Here is a 17675-nt window from a genome sequence, read left to right on the forward strand (position 1 = left end):
ACAATTCATTTAATGGGAAGAGTACTTTGGTACTTAAGTACTTCTGTTTTGTTAGCCATGACCAGTGTATTAACACAGAGGCCACATCCAACCTGGAGAAACAAGTGGAAATGCACATATGGACTGACCCGTGTGGCAGTGCTATGGAAAGGCCTCTGCAGTAGACAGCGATGGAACTACTGCAGACACAGAGATGGGGCAGGGCAAAATCTCCACAGGCAAAGACACAGATTTACAGACAGGAAACTGTACTGTGGGATTACCAAGGGAGAATCAAAACACATGGGACATATCTAGCCCAGTGCAGTGGTTGACCAAAAGTCACCTGGACAGCCAAGAAGGAGCTCGTACTCCCCTTTGAAGGGAAACGGCACTGCAAGCGAGACACAGAGCTAGCCTCCCCTCACACTACTTGTCTGTACCCAACACACAGGAAAAAACTGTCTCCACCCGAAGGTGTCCTCTAGCCCGTGGCTCTGCAGATGTCTGGCAAAGAGGCGCCGCAGACCTCTGCTTGGAAACGGCCGTCCCTTTCTGCTGACCTCCAAAGCAGACAAAGAGCTGCTCATAACTTCTGAAGCTCTGTGTGCGGTCCATGTAAACATGCAGGGTGCAAACGGGACACAGCAATGCCAGGGCTGGGTTTACCTCCTCTGGGGTCAGCTCTGGCAAGTTCACCACCTGGTCCCAGAAGGGAGTGATGGGAACTTTGGGCACGCATCCAGGCCAGGGTCTCAGGATGAAGTGGAAAGAAGCCGGCTGGCACAATTTGCTGACCGAAAATGCCTGCAGGTGACCCACCATCTTGATGGAACTGAGTACGGTCAGGAAGGCTGTCTTTAGAGATAGGATCTTAAGTTTAACTGACTCAAGCAGAACAGAAAGGGAGGGGAGGAGTCTTGGCCTAGGCATTTTACCTGTTAAACCTGTTTGCAAAATACATTCTTTGTATTGTACCAGTTTGTTTCTGTTTGTGGGATCTGTGTGACAAATTTAAATAGGAGCAAAAGCTGAACATTTAGCATTTGAGCAAAACTCCCGTTCACATGGATTCCTATTGAATTGACTGGATTTTACCAGCAAATTTGGGCAGAGCATCAGTAAATATAACTGCACCTTAAGGTCTATTGCCTTGTCATTGACCAATAAATTTTTTCTTATGCAAAAAATGACTGCTATCCTGCTTGGTGATTGTGTATGCAGCATTTCTCTGAAGATCTCCTCCACTAAGTAAAAAGCATTTGTTCTTATCTCTCTGTTTGTCTGTCTATCAAACAATCCATCCATTATAATGTATATAACATAAGTCAAGAGTTCAGAATGCAAAAACCTCTACGTCCAGTTCCCATTCATCTTTGAATTATTCAAATGTAGAGGGGCTAGAGACTATCGCCACCTCAGATCAGATGGCATCAAGGTTGGTTGGCAGTGTGTATGCACCGGTGGGTCAGGCTCGTAGAGAGATTTGCACACTCCACCAATATTAGCCCTGAGGCAGTCTCTGAACTGCATATAATAGATTTAACCTTTCATTCTACCAGGCAGGTAGCCTGGCTCTGCCCTCCTACGTACTTCCGCTCAATTTTCATTTTCCTTCAGTACTACGTCTGGGACTGCTGTGTAGTCTTAGGTTTTCTCAGAACAAATTTTTACCGAACAGAGGGAGTGGCTGAGAACGATGACGTTGATGTTGAGCGCTAGTTTAAGATGTAGTTCAGTAATGGCGGCGGAACTAAACCATTCATTGCATTGTGGCACCGCTGCCGAATTTCCAGAAGTTAAAGCCTGAGCAATAACAGTCTTTGTTGGGGTTTGTTGGTGGCCATGATGTTGTTGCCCTCCAACAGGGTAAATTCGAGAAAAGTTTGATTTTCCAGATTGCTTCGTTAGTGACGAAGGAGTTGGCTGAAGCTATTCGGACGGTAACTGTGTCTCGTGGGGTCGGAAGGTATTGCCTACATTTAAGTTACAGGGACTGGTCAGTGATTTTATTGCCGTCCGTCTCTCACCACCCGTGGAAAAATCCCCGGCCGAGTTACCTACTGCTTTTGACAAACGCAAGGTCGTGTTGATGTAACAGCTGTCCGAATCCACATCTCTTGAGTTTTCAACAATATATCACTTCAAAATGCACTGTTTGTAATCATTTTGACCACTGCAGAACACCATACGGTTGCTTTGCTGTTATTAGGATGCATTTATAGACTTATATTTCCTTAAAATGCTGGCAAGTATTTAGAAGAGCAATATTTAGAGGTATATTTCATCACCGCTCAAACAAATTAAAATAAAAGCACTTAAACATTTGAATTGGTCCGTTATTTATAGCTGGAATTATTATCATACCAAGCATATGACATTTTATTTACAGCATACAATGATGTTACAGACCACGTGAGTGCCGCGTTCCCAATCACAGAACTCTTCTCTCCACCGTGGCGTGAATAAATCATAATCCGAATGCACGAGTTTTAGGTTTTATCCTATAGTTTTATTACTGAGGTGGCATGCACATGTGCACTTTTATTTTGTCGGATTTCCATGAGTGAAACAGGCGAAGGGCGCATGACATACGTCACGACCAAACGTTACCCAGATAGCATGGTGACATTGATTCAATGTTGAAATTCCATCAGAATCATCATTTTGGTTGAGGTTGAAACTTCAATGCTAAGTAATATTGGATCAATGTTGAAAATTCAATGCTAACACCATACTGGACCAATGTTGAAAATTCACTGCTAAATAATATTGGATCAATGTTGATAATTCCATGCTTTTCAGTGTTGAAAATACAAACATTGAATCAATGCTGATGTTTGGTCATCTTAATTCTCCACCGGTGAGGCTTACGGTCAATCTATCTGTCCCATTATTCAACATGTTAAGGCAAGTCCAAATCAATTGGGTACATTTGTGTGAATTTTAGCACATTTATTATCCTCAAAGGATACGATGAGTACACCAACGAGTGTGTGGATTAACAAAGAATACATAAATTAAAATTTTGTAATTGTAAGCCTTTCTTTAACCTTTTTCTGAAAGAGTTAAAATTGTATGCGTGTTTGATTTCTGACTCTTCCAATAAGAAAGCTGTAAAAACTATGAATCTTTTTAAAAGGTATATTATTTTCCTGTTTACTGGCATGTAATGTTGTCATTCTGTGTTTCATGTTATTATAATAAAAAATGTAAAAAAACAAATAAAATAAAAAACAAAGAACTTCTACCATAAATTTAGTCTATCCATTTTAAATAAATAAAAATGTAGCCTATTATTATTATTTAAATCATGTAGAATGTTCATGCATTTCATTATTTATCTAAAGAATACGGAGTTAATAAAGAATTTAGAATATGTGTCCCTTTCGAATGCGCCACAATCCAATCCAGCAGGTGGCGGTAATGCACCTTCAAGACATCCACCAATCAACCAAAGCAAGCGCAGCTGAACAGACTTCAATCGCGAAAAAGAGACACAGGACAACGACCGTGTTTTTTAGAGGTAAGTAGGCCTACAAAAATATAATTATAAAATGCATCTCAATTTTAATTTAGTGTTTTTATTCATCTTTATGTTTTACAACTTGTGTGCTTCTCCTCAGCGAGTTAGAGTGAACTGCAATTAATAATAGTCACATGAACGCCCTCGTAAGTTACACAACCGGCCAGGATAATCTTAATACATTGAGTTTCAGTTTGTTTTTCACCAAACCATATCATATTTGTATTCATTTTTTTTCCTTAAGATTGGCATATACACTGTGAATTGCGTCCGAATTCTGACTCGTGCAACTCATGCAGTCATTGACTTGTGAGTCGATCCTATTTGATTCATTTGGATTTTGAGGCCATATAGGATCGACTCACAAGTCAATGAATGCATGCGCGGCGCGGATCCACAAACGTATCTTACTCGTTGCACACACAGATGAATCATTTAGAATCATCCTATATTCGCCCAGTGTATAAACGAGAGGCGATCGGAAGGTTAGATGAATTTCTGGCTTAATTGTCAGTTATTGTGTTCGCCACTCGTGAGAGTATCTCACAGCTGAAGCAGAGCTAGAACTGATTGACCTGTTAGCGCGGTGAGGGGAAATACAATCAGCTCAGCTTCAGCTGTACGATATCATCACGAGAGCAGATCACAATTACATCATTACAGTTTAATCTTTAATGCAGCAAGAAAAAAGAGTGAGATCTTTAAGTTCTGTAGGCAGCTATATCAAACTACAGAAATTTAGTAAACAGTTGTGCCTCCAGTTCGTGTTGTAAAGGAAAAAAAATCTCTTCCAAACCACCATGTAGCCTATACAGCTCCTCTTTTATTTTCTTAATTTAGCTATTTGGTCAGTCATTTACTTGTTTCATTTTCACACTTTATTTATTTACTATTAAATACAATAATATTATTAGATAAAACACCTGATATAGTCACTTTGCTTTTTCATTCATTGTGTGACTGCTGGTGCTTTAAAATCTATTTTAAAATGCATTAAATAGTTCTGAATTTAATGTTACCGTTTTAACTGGGATATCAAGATTTTGATAAAATTTCAAGTTTCACTTCATTTTGTAGTAGGCTATATTTGTAATGTATAATTAATCACATTTCCAAATATTTACTAACTTCTTGTTGTTTTAGATGCTGTGAATGCTGATAAAAAGAGGCATCAGAGTTTATCTTTGCTGGGACGGTGCAAAACTGGCTCCATTACAACCTGAAAGGCTTCGGGACATTGCTCATGGTGGAAACCCCTGAGTTTGGAGTATTATTCTTTCTTCTACCTTCTTTCTTTCAGTAGTACTGTGTCATTTCTGTATTTATTGGCAAGTTTACATTTGTATTTACTTCCATTTTGCAGATGCAGGTTGTCATGTTTTTCCAGGCTCTTCTCATTTGTGTAATAAATTCAGATGTAATTGTTTCAAGTCAATGTGAGATTTCCTGTTGTAACTGTGGGGGCATAAATAAATACATTTGCATGTAAACTGAAGGATGTTATTTACTTTGAGTGACTTTTTGATGCAAAATCATATCGATTGCAGCCACATGGTCTCTGATTAAAATGAATAAAATAAAGAGACAAATTAACTGGCATAGAATCCTGCTGTACATAAAGCAAGATTGATCTATTTTTCATTGTTGAAATAACATTATTTCACGGTGCAAACCTGATGAAAAATCAATTTTATATTTCAATATTGATTCAATGATATTTTGATTAATGCATTAACATTGATTCAACATTGATTCACTTAAATAAGTGGTTTAATTTTAGTTGGAAAACTATTGATTTTAAGCCCATCTTGATCTATTTTTCATCGTTGAAATAACATTATTTCAGGGTGCAAACCTGATGAAAAATCAACATTCTCAACATTGACATCTCAACATTGATTCAATGATATTTTAGTTGATGCATTAACATTGATTCAACGCTGATTCACTGTTTGTCTGCTATCTGGGTAGCGATTGGTTATGGCAGATCCAGAGTGGCTCAGGGCAGATCCAATAGTTTTAAACCTCAACAGGGTGCCCGCCTTCGCGAAAATAAACCCTTGTCAATGGAGAGTGGCCAGACTCTATGTACAAATGAAATGTACAAGAGTCTGGTAAAACCAGGCTACCAGGCAGGCAGCCTGTTCCCTAAATGTATTCCACGTCGGTAACCGCCCCCTTTTCATTATTTTCTTCTTGTTCCTTTCTGCCATCCATATTTGCTCCTCCCTCCCCCTATGAGGAGTGCTGGGATACAATAGTTCTGTTTTTAGAAGAGAATAAAAAACTCCTACATCCTTCTTCTGTGGAGGGTATGGGGTACAGTATGTTGTTTTTAGAGGAGAGTGAAAACGTTTTAGAGGAAAGTAATTGCCCTCCCACTCTGAATAGGGTGCTGGGATACAAGAGGTTTAAAATAGCATAATAATAATAATAATAATAATAATAATAATAATAATAATAAATAATAATAATAATAATAATAATAATAATAATAATAATAATAATAATTTAAAAAGGCTTCTGGAGAAAGGGATTTTATTGTGGGACTTCTATTTTGATAATTGCCACTGTAGAGTGCAATTAATGATGCTTCCAGGATTATTGTTACCGTCCGCTGGCTGCTGCATCAGAGAACACCCTAGAAGTTTCTTCCTGCCTGTTATATATCTGGTTGTTAGAGTTTTGATGTCCAAAGTGTTAGTAAATGACCATAAAGTACGTTTTCTTTGATTTCTCCATGTTCTAGCTGTGTTTTAAGTGTATTATGGATATTTGTGTTCTTCCCTGTGTATGCACGGACACGTGAGCCATGTGAGATCGTTTGACAGATAAACAAAATGTAATGTTATTTCTGCTAAAGTTATATGTTAGTTTACGTTGTATATGTCTGCAATCGGCTAAATAGTGACCCTTCAGACAGATTAATGTTATTTACCTTTATGATGTTATTTGGGAAATCAGATGGGTTATTCATATATATATATATATATATATATATATATATATATATATATATATATATATATATTAGGGGTGTAACGATACGCGTATTCGTATTGAACCGTTCGGTACGAGGCTTTCGGTTCAGTACGCGGTACGCATTATGTACCGAACGGTTCTCGGACTAATTAATTCGATTTGGAAAAATAAAAAAGTGTGTGAAATATAATAACATGCGTTCAACAATAACCAAAACGACATAACAGGCAATGCCCCTGACACCGCCGAAGTGAAAAAAACAAAAAAACAAAAAACAAACACCAAATATGTTTTAGGCTGCTCAGTCAGGTGCTCGCTTACTCAGTAGGCTACGCGCTGAATGCTCGTGGCAAAATGGCTATTGCGTTTAACAAACCAGAAATAGATGATCCTCCAATAACCAACAGGTCTGGTGTTTGGGTGAACTTTGGATTCTTTGTAAGCTATGATGGTGTTGGCAATAGTGATGGATAAAAAAACAACGTATGTCGCATTTGCTACATGATGGTACAGCAGCGGGAATAATTAATGCCATGTCAACTCATTTACGCTGACAACAAGACGATAAAAAGGAGAAACAGCCACAAACTATCCCCGCAGCATTAAGACAGACATTTCCAACTTATTCAAATGGCAAAAGACATCACCGCGGCGAGTGGCCCATTTATAGCCGCGGATATGAGACCTTACGCCCATTTTCACACAAACTCCGTCTGCAGTGCGTAGTCTATGCGGTGCGTATTTTTTCCATACCCATGTTAACGGTTGCGGACTGCAAACGCAGCATATTTGAAAGCACAACAGGGTGTGCGGTTGCTGCACCGCATACGCAGTGCAAAACGCACTGCATACGCACTGCAGACGGAGTTTTAAGAACATGCTTAAAGTAATTGAGCCCTGTTACAATGTTCCTTCACGAGCCCATTTCAGCCAGTAATTCCTGCTTTGTCCCAAAAAACAAAAGCACAAACAGAGAACCAGTTGGCCAAAGCAACAGCGGTTGCTCTGACAACAGGCTGGATGTCAAGGGCTACACAAAGCTACCTGAATGTAACGGCACATTACATTATGAATGGGAGCTGAACAGCCACGTTCTTCAGACACGCCCCCTTGAGAGTCAAACAAGTGAGGATTTGGGGGATGACAGAAGCAGTAGTGTGTGAAAAAAGTGTGGAGAGAGCTAATGTAAAGAGCTAATGTCTTATTCCTGTAACTACATAGAAGATGGGTAGAGTATAACTCCGTCATTGTTCAATGTAAAAAATCCATACTTTGTTAGTTTTATTAAAAAAATAATTAAAAAAGGTAATTTATCTGCCAATTTTTTCATTTTGCTGTATCTAAAACATACCAAACCGTACCGTACCGAACCGAACCGTGACACCAGTGTATCGTATCGAACCGAACCGTGAATTTTGTGAACCCCTAATATATATATATATATATATATATATATATATATATATATATATATATATATATATATACAGTCTTGTTCAAAATAATAGCAGTACAATGTGACTAACCAGAATAATTAAGGTTTTTAGTATATTTTTTATTGCTACGTGGCAAACAAGTTACCAGTAGGTTCAGTAGATTCTCAGAAAACAAATGAGACCCAGCATTCATGATCTGCACGCTCTTAAGGCTGTGCAATTGGGCAATTAGTTGAATTAGTTGAAAGGGGTGTGTTCAAAAAAATAGCAGTGTGGCATTCAATCACTGAGGTCATCAATTTTGTGAAGAAACAGGTGTGAATCAGGTGGCCCCTATTTAAGGATGAAGCCAACACTTGTTGAACATGCATTTGAAAGCTGAGGAAAATGGGTCGTTCAAGACATTGTTCAGAAGAACAGCGTATTTTGATTCAAAAGTTGATTAGAGAGGGGAAAACCTATAAAGAGGTGCAAAAAATGATAGGCTGTTCAGCTAAAATTATCTCCAATGCCTTAAAATGGAGAGCAAAACCAGAGAGAGGTGGAAGAAAACGGAAGACAACCATTAAAATGGATAGAAGAATAACCAGAATGGCAAAGGCTCAGCCAATGATCACCTCCAGGATGATCAAAGACAGTCTGGAGTTACCCACTGTAAAACCTAACAGTGAAATTCACTAAATGAAATAAGTTCATTTTACTTAATGTTACCAAAAAAGTTAATTCAACTTAACAAATATGTGTGATGTTAACTCAAAAATGTATTATTGTAAGCAAACCTCAATCTAAATAAGTTACTAAAACTTTTTAACTCTAATGGTTTAAGTTACAGATATTTATTTAATCTAGTATTTTACATCTATGGCCAATTAAATAACTACATTTACATTTTACATTTATGCATTTGGCAGACGCTTTTATCCAAAGCGACTTACATTGTATTCAAGGTACACATTTTACATTTTTGTCAAGTCTTGCTTTCCCTGGGAATCGAACCCATGACCTTGGCGTTGCTAGTAGAGGTCTTCACGGGGCACCCGAGACCCGTGGACCCGGGATCCGACCCGGGACCCGTACGGGTTCGGGTCTATTTTTTAAATGGTCAGCCGGGTCCGGGTCGGGTCCTAATCTATTACTTCGGTTCCCGGGTCTGTTAATGTTGTAGCCTATGTAATACGCCAATCGGACTCGGAGAACACCTGGCCGTGAGAGTCAGCGCGGCTTGTGTGTTTTGTGTAACTTACAAATTGCTAAATTAGGATAAGAAAAGTGTGAGCCGGGAAATGAGGTTTAGAAATACACAACAACAACAACACAAGCGCTCTCTCTCTCTCTCTCTCTCTCTCTCTCTCTCTCTCTCTCTCTCTCTCTCTCTCTCTCTCTCGCGCGCGCGCTCTCTCTCTCTCTCTCTCTCGCGCGTGCTCTCTCAGTCGTTTAGAAAGCGGGCAGATTTAATGCATGCGCGCGGTAATAATGTACTCAAGAATATATTTCAAATCAGCAACAAGACCTCAGGTGAACTGTCACATAAATGTTTTCTGTGATGCTCAAATTGCGTTAAAAAAGGCTCATATTTCAGGTTGCTCCAGCTGACGCGCGAGTGCAGTCTCAAGCGCGTGTCATGTTTCTATGGCAACCCGAGCTTCCGCAGTGACTGTAATGACTTTAAAAATAATATGAATGAACTGTCTTGTTTAATCTTAAAGTTCTGCTAGTCAGACTTGGCTCAGAGAGATTATGGCAAATAAATAATGGTAACGCAAGCGGCCATGGCACTAAACGAGCAATAGTTATTAGTTCAAAAGGGCAAACAGTCAAAGTTATTATGCGAATTAACTCATAAATCCGTCACTGTGAAATAAAATTGACTTTTACAGCTGAAATGAGTGAATTAAGCATGCTTGGAACAATTAATGAGGAATATTGTAATACATCACAATCAAGGTACAAGGAAGGGAAACAACGGCTATATATCGTTAGGTAGGCTGACTGAGACAGTTATTTTTCGCAGCTTGTTCATTAACTTGTTAACAGCAGTATATTGTGTAATATGAGACAATCGGGTCCAGTCGCGTCTGTCTTCCCGGCGGGTTCGGTTCCAGCTATCAAATAATAGACGGGTCCATGTCGGTTCCGGGTAATATATTTTTGTCATTTTTCGGATCTGCACGGGTCCGGGTCCAGTTTTTGAAATAATAGACGGGTCCGGGTCGGATCTGTGTTGAACATTGCGGGTCTCTTCGGGTTCGGGTGCGAATTTTTGGACCCGTGAAGACCTCTAGTTGCTAGCGCCATGCTCTACTCATTGAGCTACAGGAAAGACTAAAAGCTGATAAAATAAATAAATAAACAATAGTATATACATTAATCTACCTCATATTAAGCCTACAGTCTTACATTAAGCTCTTTTAAAGTCATTACATTTAGTCATGTCAAAGTATCATCCCAGTGAGTTTCCGAGGTAACAAAAACCGCACCATTTTCCCTCCTTCAGTCCAGTCACAGCAGGATGGCTCGCGCTACAGTCAAGAAAAACAAAAGGTAAGCGTTTCAAACTTATTTATTCATATTTCGCTCATGTTTGAACGTTTTCAGTGTTATTTTCGTAACTCTTTTATGTTTATCCGAAGATTAACCAGCTCAGTAATGTTGTGTGTAAAGTTAGCCAGCAAACAATCTAACATTAGGAGCAAATGCGCTATTGCACCAGTGTTATCAACGGTAATGTACACGTTTGGAGTTAATTATGCTGTTTTACACTGCAGTTTGTCAGCGGGGAATTAAAAAATATATGTTTGTGCTTTCTCACAGTCGGACAGATAAACGCTGGCTTTTGAGACAGTTGGCCATCTTTCCATGTCTCTCGTCTCGTGCCACAGTGACGTTAACTAACTTACGTTAAAGCAAAAGGTAACGTTAATGCAAACTCACGCATTCCTTATATTACAACCGTTTTAAATGTATTGTTAATCGAATTCGAGTTTCCTCTATCATATGTGATGCTAGTTAATTTGACTAAAGCAGCTGAAGCTCCGGGGTGAACAAAGTGACTTGAGGAGCATTTTAGATCCTGTTTTGCTAACGTTAGATAAAATTTTAAACTGTTATTTGTTTCTCATGACGTTTTCTCATTTGAAACTCACACTAACACATTGTTGCCATGCTTTTAAATCTTTTCAGAGCAAAGACGAAGGTGCAATGGCAGCAACGTGGCTACAATTCTATGAGTAAGTAAGTTAGAATTAACATTGAACAAATCAATGGAATTTTGTAACGTTACTGTGCAAAATGCAAATGATAACGTTATGAACAGTTACATAATGTTCATACAAATATAAGTTTGTTCTTCAATTTAAATTTTTGAATGAATTGCTATTTTTGCAAACGTAATTATGACCATAAATGTCTTTTAGCACAACTTGTAAGTCTTCTGAAGCAATATGATTTTTTTAAAAGGCTTAAAGTCCAAAGTCCAGTCTGTCTATCATTCAAAGTCATGTTGTATTGCTTCAGGAGAGTACTGGTCAAGTCTTGAAAGTTGTTGTTATAGTCGGCTTTCCTAATATAAACAGAAACATTTCGTGTGTTATATTTTCACTGGCAGTTATCCTGAAGTTGCCTTGGGTTTGTAAAGGTGTAAGGTAATTGGCAATGCTAGATTTGCAGTGGTTGAAAGAAGTCTTGTCATGAATCATAAAAAAAACTACGATCCTGGCAGGTCTGTTACTATTTAAAAGGAAGAGTCAGGAGATGTTTTCAAGACACAAGGTAGGACACATGTCAAAACTACATTACATTTATTTATCAACATGTTAACCTTTCAGCTGCCACCAGCATAAATGCATGGTGTGGTTACAGTGACTGATAGTTGATCATTCAAGTTGTCTTAAATGTATAGTCCACTTGCCAATACAAATTCAGTCATGATTCATAAATTACCAACCCTCATATTGTTCCAAACACATAAGAATTTTATTAATCTGTCCATTGAAAATCTAGTCTTCAAAACATTTAATTTAGGCTTTCATTAGCATATACATTGAGCACATTAAAAGCTTATTTGACACATAATAAACCAATCTCAGCTCAAGCTTAAAGGAATCGTTCACCCTGATTTACTCCCCCCCTCAAGTCCTCCTTGGTGTAAATGACATTCTTCTTTCAGACGAATACAATCAGAGTTATATTAATATGTGTCCTGGCTCGTCCAAGCTTTATAATGGCAGTGAATGGCACCCCAAAATTTGTAGCCCAAAAAAGTGCATCCATCCATTTTAAAAGTGCTCCACACGGCTCCGGGTGAATAATAAAGGCCTTCTGAATTAAATCGATGGGTTTGTGTAAGAAAAATATCCTCTCGTGATTCAAAACGCTTGTGCAACGCCCGACATCATCGTCACATCATTTATGTTTTTTACGCTGCGTCCGCCGTGGCTGTTATGCTTTTTTACGCTATATCCGACGTCATCGTTGCGCCGGAAACTAGTTATTTTCTTATTTTATAACGAGTTAAATATGGATATTTTTCTTATATAAACCCATCGATTCACTTCGGAAGTACTTTATTAACCCTCCAGAGTCATGTGGATTACTTTTATAATGAATAGATGCACTTTTTTGGCTTCAAATTTTGGACAGCCATTTACTGCCATTATAATGCTTGGATTAACCAGGACATTTATTAATACCGCTCTGATTATATTAATCTGAAAGAAGAACGTAATTTACACCAAGGATGTCTTGCCATTATCCATTTAAAATTTGTTAATCAAATCTGTCTTGTTTCACTTTGTCTACACCGGATGTGAGCAGCGCGACAGGACAAAAGAGCCCCTTATAGTCCGTTATGTTGTCTACACTGGATGTGGCGTGATGTGAGCGACAAATCTTTGACAGTAAACTGTTGCCTCTTTCTATTTATGACATACTGACATGAAAAACAAATGTTTTGCAATGTGTGCATTATCGCTTGAATTCAATTCGTCATTCAATTCAAGGTCTAGAACATTCGGCTGATACACCCCTGAAAATGTTTTTCCCCCAATTGAACCTTGCTGACAAACAACTTAACTTAACATCTTTACAAAATTGAACTACAGGGTTTTAAATAAGCACACGCCCAATTAAATCAACAATAATCCGTTCCTTATAACAACGTTTTTTTTATTTATGAAAATTGAAATATGGTGTCTGCCCTGACAAGAGTTATTTTTATATGTGGTGACATACAAACTTTTTTTCCAATGCATATAGAAAAAGGAGCTTGACCAGGTGCAGAAGCCAACAGTCACCATCCTTACTGTCGAGGAGGAAGAGGGAACGTTACCTTTAAACCCACTGGATGCTTTGATTGTCTTTAAAGATGAGGTGGTGATGTCTGCCAAGTCTTCGGTCAGTGCTATACACTTAGAGTACATTAAAGATCATACAGTGCTTTTGCTTTTTGAGGAAACGTACCTTTTTACATAATTTTTTTTATTTTATATGTTTGGTTATTTAAATGTTATGACTTTTTTAAACATGTTTGTGCTGTTTTATTTGGTGAAAAAGTCTAATATTTTTTGTCTAGTTATATTTGTGAACATATGGCATACTGTATTTATGATGTAAATGTTATATTTCAATAAATTACTTAAAAATACCCTCCTGTTCTGTCTTCATTTTGTACCAATGTTAGCTTGTGCTTAGTCTTATGTAACTTAATCACTTTGAGTTTGATGAACTTAAACCATTTGCCGCAATCTGTTTCCTAAAACCATTTAAGTAACCATGTAGTTGTTAAGACTTAGTTAGATTTGTTACCTGAATTCAAACTGAATTAATAAAATTAACTTAAAATCTTTAAGTTCAGTTTACTCTTAATAATTGATCAACACAACACTAAAATATAAGTTTTAACACTTAAACAACACTAAAATATGAGTTAATTTAACTCAATGTATATGAGTTTTCAGTACTCATACTTAATGGTTTTAAAACTTAATTGGTTTGAAGCAATCGGTTTCCTCAAATGGTTTGAGTTACCGTAACTTGTTGGGTTTTACAGTGTGTAAGTACTGTGACAGTTAGAAGACGTCTGTGTAAAGCTAATCTATTTTCAAGAATCCCCCGCAAAGTCCCTCTGTTAAAAAAAGGGCATGTGCAGAAGAGGTTACAATTTGCAAAAGAACACATCAACTGGCCTAAAGAGAAATGGAGGAACATTTTGTGGACTGATGAGAGTAAAATTGTTCTTTTTGGGTCCAAGGGCCACAGGCAGTTTGTGAGACGACCCCCAAACTCTGAATTCAAGCCACAGTACACAGTGAAGACAGTGAAGCATGGAGGTGCAAGCATTATGATATGGGCATGTTTCTCCTATTTATCGCATACCAGGGATCATGGATCAGTTTGCATATGTTAAAATACTTGAAGAGGTCATGTTGCCCTATGCTGAAGAGGACATGCCCTTGAAACGGTTGTTTCAACAAGACAATGACCCAAAACACACTAGTAAACGGGCAAAGTCTTGGTTCCAAACCAACAAAATTAATGTTATGGAGTGGCCAGCCCAATCTCCAGACCTTAATCCAATTGAGAACTTGTGGGGTGATATCAAAAATGCTGTTTCTGAAGCAAAACCAAGAAATGTGAATGAATTGTGGAATGTTGTTAAAGAATCATGGAGTGGAATAACAGCTGAGAGGTGCCACAAGTTGGTTGACTCCATGCCACACAGATGTCAAGCAGTTTTAAAAAACTGTGGTCATACAACTAAATATTAGTTTAGTGATTCACAGGATTGCTAAATCCCAGAAAAAAAAATGTTTGTACAAATAGTTTTGAGTTTGTACAGTCAAAGGTAGACACTGCTATTTTTTTGAACACACCCCTTTCAACTAATTCAACTAATTGCCCAATTGCACAGCCTTAAGAGCGTGCATATCATGAATGCTGGGTCTTGTTTGTTTTCTGAGAATCTACTGAACCTACTGGTAACTTGTTTGCCACGTAGCAATAAAAAATATACTAAAAACCTTGATTATTCTGGTTAGTCACATTGTACTGCTATTATTTTGAACTAGACTGTATATATATATATATATATATATATATATATATATATATATATATATATATATATATATATATAAATATATATATATATATATATGCCAAAGTTATTTGTGTGACTAGACCAATAGCAACATTGTCTTTAACCACCCATCCTCATATGCTTTTTAAAGGTGTTAATGTAAATTGTTTTTGTTATTGTTGGGCGTAATCTTCAATACCCTTTAGAAAGAAGCACCAGTCTCCTCCTCATTATTGTGTCCTGGCTGACACACAAGGATGTATTACTGCTCAAGTAGACCCAGAACCTAGCGGTCTCCTTTCCTCTCCAACAATTATATTTCAATAATTTCCTTCCTTCCCCTCTAATGTGGGTGTTGAGCTGTAATAATGCTTTTTTTTAGAGGAAAATAAAAATCTCCTCCCTCCCCTCCATGGAGAACTAGGGTAAAGAAGATTTTAAATTAAAGGGATGATGAGTCTTTGAAATATATAAGTTCATTGTGATAAACTGAACTGAAAACTTCCTTGTTAGACAAAGAAAAGCTTTTTTCAGCAGAAAACGAGAAAAGCAGAAAACGAGAGCTCTCCAAAATTGATCAATGACATAATAGAACGGGGACACGCCGCCTCAACAAAAATATATGTAATATTGTGTTGTGGCAAGCAGCGGGGCGAGGGACCGCGAGAGCGGGCCGGTGATTAATGTCAACGAGTGCCAGCTGCGTGGCACACCGGTCTCGTCTCGCGGCCATGTGACGGGAGCATAAAAGGAGGAACATGGCTGCGGAAGACGAGAGAGGACCAGGCCTGGAATTTTATGTTATGTTTTGTTTATGTGTTTGTGGGCAGTCGTCCGTGACGGGCTTTTTTTTCTTTTTCCTCTCTCCCCTCTCTCGTCCGCGGGCTCCTCGTGCTCCCGTCTACATTTCTCTCGCCTCTCTGTCCTTACCCCCAGGTGCCGCGGCCGCCGTGATCCCCCCCCCCCCCGGGAGAGGGGGTGAGAGTAGAGCGCAGTCTCGGGAGTGCCCCCCGGCCTGCGAGGGGCGATGGGGGTATGTGGTGTGGCAAGCAGCAGGGCGAGGGACCGCGAGAGCGGGCCGGTGATTAATGTCAACGAGTGCCAGCTGCGTGGCACACCGGTCTCGTCTCGCGGCCATGTGACGGGAGCATAAAAGGAGGAACATGGCTGCGGAAGACGAGAGAGGACCAGGCCTGGAATTTTATGTTATGTTTTGTTTATGTGTTTGTGGGCAGTCGTCCGTGAGGGGCTGCCCACGTTTTATTTTGTGTGTGTTTGCGGGCAGTCGTCCGTGAGGGGCTGTCCGCGGTTTTACTTTCATTTTGTTTCTTTACTTTAAATAAATGTTTTTGATCGTTCGCCGGTTCCCGCCTCCTTCCTTTCCAGCTACGAACTTTGTTACAAATATATATTTACAACAAAATATTGCATTGGTACTGATTGTTTTGATTATGTGTACGTTTCCATCAGAACATGCCTTAGCACGCTGTCACAGGCTGGAGAATCCTTTATTTATTGGTTCATTGCAATTAAGGAATCAGACCCGGACATGTAACGTTATGGGCCAGGGCTCATAAAGCCCAACGTCCCAGGGCTATGTGTGTTTCAGACGGGCTACCAAAACGTAAGCCCACTGGCAGGCTAGTGAATCTTAAATAGTGAAATAACATTCCTTTCTTGATCTGCGTTGTTCACTCTCTTGACTTCAATCCCTCCCTCAGTCTCCAAGTCTCCATCAAAACAAAGCATTCAGGAGGCAGCGTAAAAAAAACAGTGTAGAAAACAACCTATTACTTATTCATTATGATGTTTTTAAATGTAAAAATCACACAAACGTCATTAATTGAACTTAGCAACTTAGTTTTGTATAAACTTAGTATTGTATGAACTTAGTATTGTATTTTTTTTAAGCCAGTTCATGACACCTTTAAAATTTGGAGGGCTGGAATCTGGTGTGTCTGTGTGTTTGGCTACCTAGTAATATATTCAGAAGTAGAGCTGGAGACATTTTTTTATATGACTATCTATTATAGTTGTATTTCTTTTCTGCGCCTTCTCTGGGTATAGGTATTAAGTAAGGCTATGCTCTTTCCCATTGCTCCTGTTATGGTGTATTTGTTCGATGTGGATGGTAGCTCTGCTCTAAGGGGTCTGACTCTGGACTAGAGATGGAATGGTATGAAAATGTCATATTTCACAATTATAGTGAACTAAATTATCACGATTATAAAATATTATCATGGTTTTGTTAACCATTACTGGATTACAGCTTGTCAAGTGATAACATTTTTATATATGAACAGACATGGCATCAGAGTTCAACAGAGAGCAGAGAACAAAGCCTGTGTCACAGTAGCTTGTGTTTACAGACAAAATACTTTTGCTGGTTAACACGGAGTACAATAAATATTAATAATTAATGTTTTATAATAATGATGGTGCTCTGCTCTTTTCTAAACATAAAGACTCAAAGAGGAAATAAGTTGTTTTTGTTATGTTAGTGAACCTAGCCCACAGCTTGGTGGTAAACACCTAAACAGTCATGCGCTGTAGGTATGATAGGTATGATAGATATTGGCTCTGACTCACCCACGCCCGTGGCATGAGCTCACCACACTCTAAACATGTTTTCCTGCATTGCTCATATGAGAATGACTTCACTCCAGTATGAACTCTA

The 17675-nt window shown here is 38.5% G+C and overlaps 1 long non-coding RNA gene across 2 annotated transcripts; it reads left to right on the plus strand.

Moving 5' to 3' along the window:
- The first annotated feature begins 10473 nt into the window (after nucleotides 1–10473).
- Nucleotides 10474–13655, plus strand: LOC137047943 (uncharacterized). Of its 2 annotated transcripts, none has more exons than XR_010899289.1 (3): nucleotides 10474–10833; nucleotides 11104–11150; nucleotides 13177–13655. It is a non-coding gene; the product is annotated as an uncharacterized lncRNA (long non-coding RNA). The 2 variants fall into 2 exon arrangements; XR_010899290.1 differs by lacking the exon at nucleotides 13177–13655 and adding an exon at nucleotides 11642–11691.
- Nucleotides 13656–17675: the final 4020 nt, after the last annotated feature.

Source organism: Pseudorasbora parva, chromosome 19 (assembly GCF_024679245.1).
Source record: "Pseudorasbora parva isolate DD20220531a chromosome 19, ASM2467924v1, whole genome shotgun sequence".
Lineage (NCBI taxonomy): Eukaryota > Metazoa > Chordata > Actinopteri > Cypriniformes > Gobionidae > Pseudorasbora > Pseudorasbora parva.